This window comes from Cervus elaphus, chromosome 14 (genome assembly GCF_910594005.1).
Source record: "Cervus elaphus chromosome 14, mCerEla1.1, whole genome shotgun sequence".
In the NCBI taxonomy this organism is placed as follows: Eukaryota; Metazoa; Chordata; class Mammalia; order Artiodactyla; family Cervidae; genus Cervus; species Cervus elaphus.
The window spans coordinates 59,166,320-59,170,134 of record NC_057828.1 but is presented as its reverse complement, the minus strand read 5'-3'; the positions used below and the strand labels follow the sequence as shown (position 1 = coordinate 59,170,134).

The window sequence follows — 3,815 nt, the reverse complement described above, 5'->3', positions numbered from 1 at the left end:
AGCACCTTTTCATGTGTTTGTTAGCCATCTGTATGTCTTCTTTGGAGAAATGTCTGTTTAGTTCTTTGGCCCATTTTTTGATTGGGTCAATTATTTTTCTGGAATTGAGCTGCAGGAGTTGCTTGTATATTTTTGAGATTAATCCTTTGTCTGTTTCTTCATTTGCTATTATTTTCTCCCAATCTGACGGCTGTCTTTTCACCTTACTTATAGTTTCCTTTGTAGTGCAAAAGCTTTTAAGTTTCATTAGATCCCATTTGTTTAGTTTTGCTTTTATTTCCAATATTCTGGGAGGTGGGTCATAGAGGATCTTGCTGTGATTTATGTCAGAGAGTGTTTTGCCTATGTTCTCCTCTAGGAGTTTTATAGTTTCTGGTCTTACATTTAGATCTTTAATCCATTTTGAGTTTATTTTTGTGTATGGTGTTAGAAAGTGTTCTAGTTTCATTCTTTTACAAGTGGTTGACCAGTTTTCCCAGCACCACTTGTTAAAGAGGTTGTCTTTTTTCCATTGTATATCCTTGCCTCCTTTGTCAAAGATAAGGTGTCCATAGGTTCGTGGATTTATCTCTGGGCTTTCTATTCTGTTCCATTGGTCTATATTTCTGTCTTTGTGCCAGTACCACACTGTCTTGATGACTGTGGCTTTGTAGTAGAGTCTGAAGTCAGGCAGGTTGATTCCTCCAGTTCCATTCTTCTTTCTCAAGATTACTTTGGCTATTCGAGGTTTTTTGTATTTCCATGCAAATCAAAACCACAATGAGGTACCATTACACGCCAGTCAGGATGGCTGCTATCCAAAAGACTACAAGCAATAAATGCTGGAGAGGGTGTGGAGAAAAGGGAACCCTCTTACACTGTTGGTGGGAATGCAAACTAGTACAGCCACTATGGAAAACAGTGTGGAGATTCCTTAAAAAACTGGAAATAGAACTGCCATATGACCCAGCAATCCCACTTTTGGGCATACACACTGAGGAAACCAGATCTGAAAGAGACACGTGCACCCCAATGTTCATTGCAGCACTGTTTATAATAGCCAGGACATGGAAGCAACCTAGATGCCCATCAGCAGATGAATGGATAAGGAAGCTGTGGTACATATACACCATGGAATATTACTCAGCTGTCAAAAAGAATTCATTTGAATCAGTCCTAATGAGATGGATGAAACTGGAGCCCATTATACAGAGTGAAGTAAGCCAGAAAGATAAAGAACATTACAGCATACTAACACATATATATGGAATTTAGAAAGATGGTAATGATAACCCTATATGCAAAACAGAAAAAGAGACACAGAAATACAGAACAGACTTTTGAACTCTGTGGGAGAATGTGAGGGTGGGATGTTTCAAAAGAACAGCATGTATACTATCTATGGTGAAACAGATCACCAGCCCAGGTGGGATGCATGAGACAAGTGCTCGGGCCTGGTGCACTGGGAAGACCCAGAGGAGTCGGGTGAAGAGGGAGGTGGGAGGGGCGATCGGGATGGGGAATAAGTGTAAATCTATGGCTGATTCATATCAATGTATGACAAAACCCACTGAAATGTTGTGAAGTAATTAGCCTCCAACTAATAAAAAAATTAAAAAAAAAAAAAAAAAAAAAAAAAAAAAAATAAAGTATCTGGCTCAGAATTGAGTAAAAAAAAAATTATTTTTATGTCTTTGAGAAATAGTTAACAGTGTAGCTCAGGACCTCATCACGTCTTGCACTGGATTACTATAACAGCTTCTAACTTGATTTCAGACCACAGTTCTCATACCCTAGTCTCAATCTATTTGCCACACTCCTATTGGCACTGTCTTTCAAAAAACAGATCTGATCACCCCAATCCAATGGTTAAGACCCTTCAAAGGTTTTAGGAGTGCTTTTAGGAGAGAATGCCAAATTAGTGAGGCATACAAAGCTCTATCCTAGTCTTCCGTTTGCCGCACACTATTCTTCCTCGATATTCCACTCTATACATGTCACTCGCTTGAATTTTTACTCAGCTGTGCCTCTCTACCATTGAACCAGCTGCTCCCAAACATATGATGTCACTACAGTAACTCCCTGCTCTTTCCATGGCTTGCTCCTATTCAGCTTACAGCTCATAGGCCACTTTCTCCAAAAACCAACACAAATTTTCTCATCTAGCAAGGATGACCTTCACAAGTGTTCCAGTAACACTTGTGCATATCTCCAGGATGACAGCTGTCACACAGCATTGCATTTTAATGACATGGAAGTCCCAAGAGACCACAGTTTTTCCTGAGTTTAACAAATATCCCAGCAGGTAGATGGTACTCAATGAAAACTGATCAAATTATGAGCAAAAGGATGAATGAAGGAATAAAATGTAGGGGTTTACATTACACTTTTTTTCTGGTTATACTTGGAGACACTGAAATCTTGAATTTGTGATTTTGAACAGATCTCAATTATCAGAAATTATTTTTTCTGTTTTTATATTTTGAGAGAACAAAGTAAATTTAAGAACCAAGTTGACTTCAAAGAAAGTTTAGGTGAGCTGAAAAGAGTTAAAGAATGCTCTTTTCATGGTTAGCACCACCATGACCCAATGTCTCAGGAAGTATCTGAATCATGTAGCAATCCAAAGCACCAGATGCTGAAAAACTGATCAATGTGCTTGTTCCTTGTCCATCTATCAGTCCCCACATGCCTGAGGGAAAGTCTCCCCCTCATCATTTTCCAAGGAACAGACTTAAGTATGCTCTGACAGGAGATGGAGAAGATCTGCATGTGCAACAGTTAAGATTGATGGTGGGGACACCCCTGGTGGTCCAGTGGCTAAGACTCCAGGCTCCTAACACAGGGGACCCTGGTTCAGTCCCTGGTTAGGGAACTAGATTCCACATGCCACAACTAAAACCCAGTGCAACCAAATAAATAAGCAAATACAAGAGGGAAAAAAAAAGATTGATGGCAAAGATCCAAACTGATATAACCTAACCTATCCTGCTGGCCTAATAGATGTCATCAGCCTTAACAAGACAGAGAGAATTCCCCCTCTCTTCTGTGACACCAAGGGTCACTTTACTATTGATTGTAGTCCACCTGAGGAAGCTAAGTACAAGTTGTACAAAGAAAGAAAAACCGTTGTGCACACAAAAGGAATCCCTCATCTGGTAACTCATGATGCTCATACCACCTACCTCCCTGATCCCCTCATCAAGGTGAATGACACCATTCAGATTGATTTGGAGACAAACAAGATTTACCCATTCCACCAAGTTGAACACAGGTAACCTGAATATGGTGACCAGAGGTGCTAACCTGGGAAGAATTGGTGTGATCACCAACAGAAAGAGACCTCCTGGTTCTTTTGATATGGTTCATGTGAAAGATGCCAAAGGCAACAGCTTTGCCATCCAGTTCACCAACATTTTTGTTATTGGCAAAGGCAACAAACCACAGACATCTCTTCCCCGTGGAAAAGGGATCCATCCCACCATTGCTGGATGAGAGAAATAAAAGACTGGCAGTCAACAGGGTGAAGTGATCTCTAGGTTATGTGATTGGAAAGATCTTTATACTTAACTGAAGACAATATGGCATGATTTGAAAATACGTGGGTTATTTTCAAATGTCTTTGGATAATTGATTTCTAACATAATTCCACAGTGATAAGAGAACAGACTCTGTATGATTTCATCCTTTAGACCTTTAGACCATGAAATTTTTGCACCTTGTTTTCTGTCTCTGGATATGTCTCCCAGCTTACAGTCCATGGAAACTTGAATAGAACTTGTATCCTGCTGTTGTGTGAAAGTTATATAAATCTTAGTTATGTTGAATTGGTTCTT

General features: G+C 39.7%; 1 pseudogene; it reads left to right on the top strand.

Moving 5' to 3' along the window:
• Positions 1–2,957: 2,957 nt before the first annotated feature.
• Positions 2,958–3,511, top strand: LOC122707467 (annotated as a pseudogene).
• The last annotated feature ends 304 nt before the right edge of the window (positions 3,512–3,815 follow it).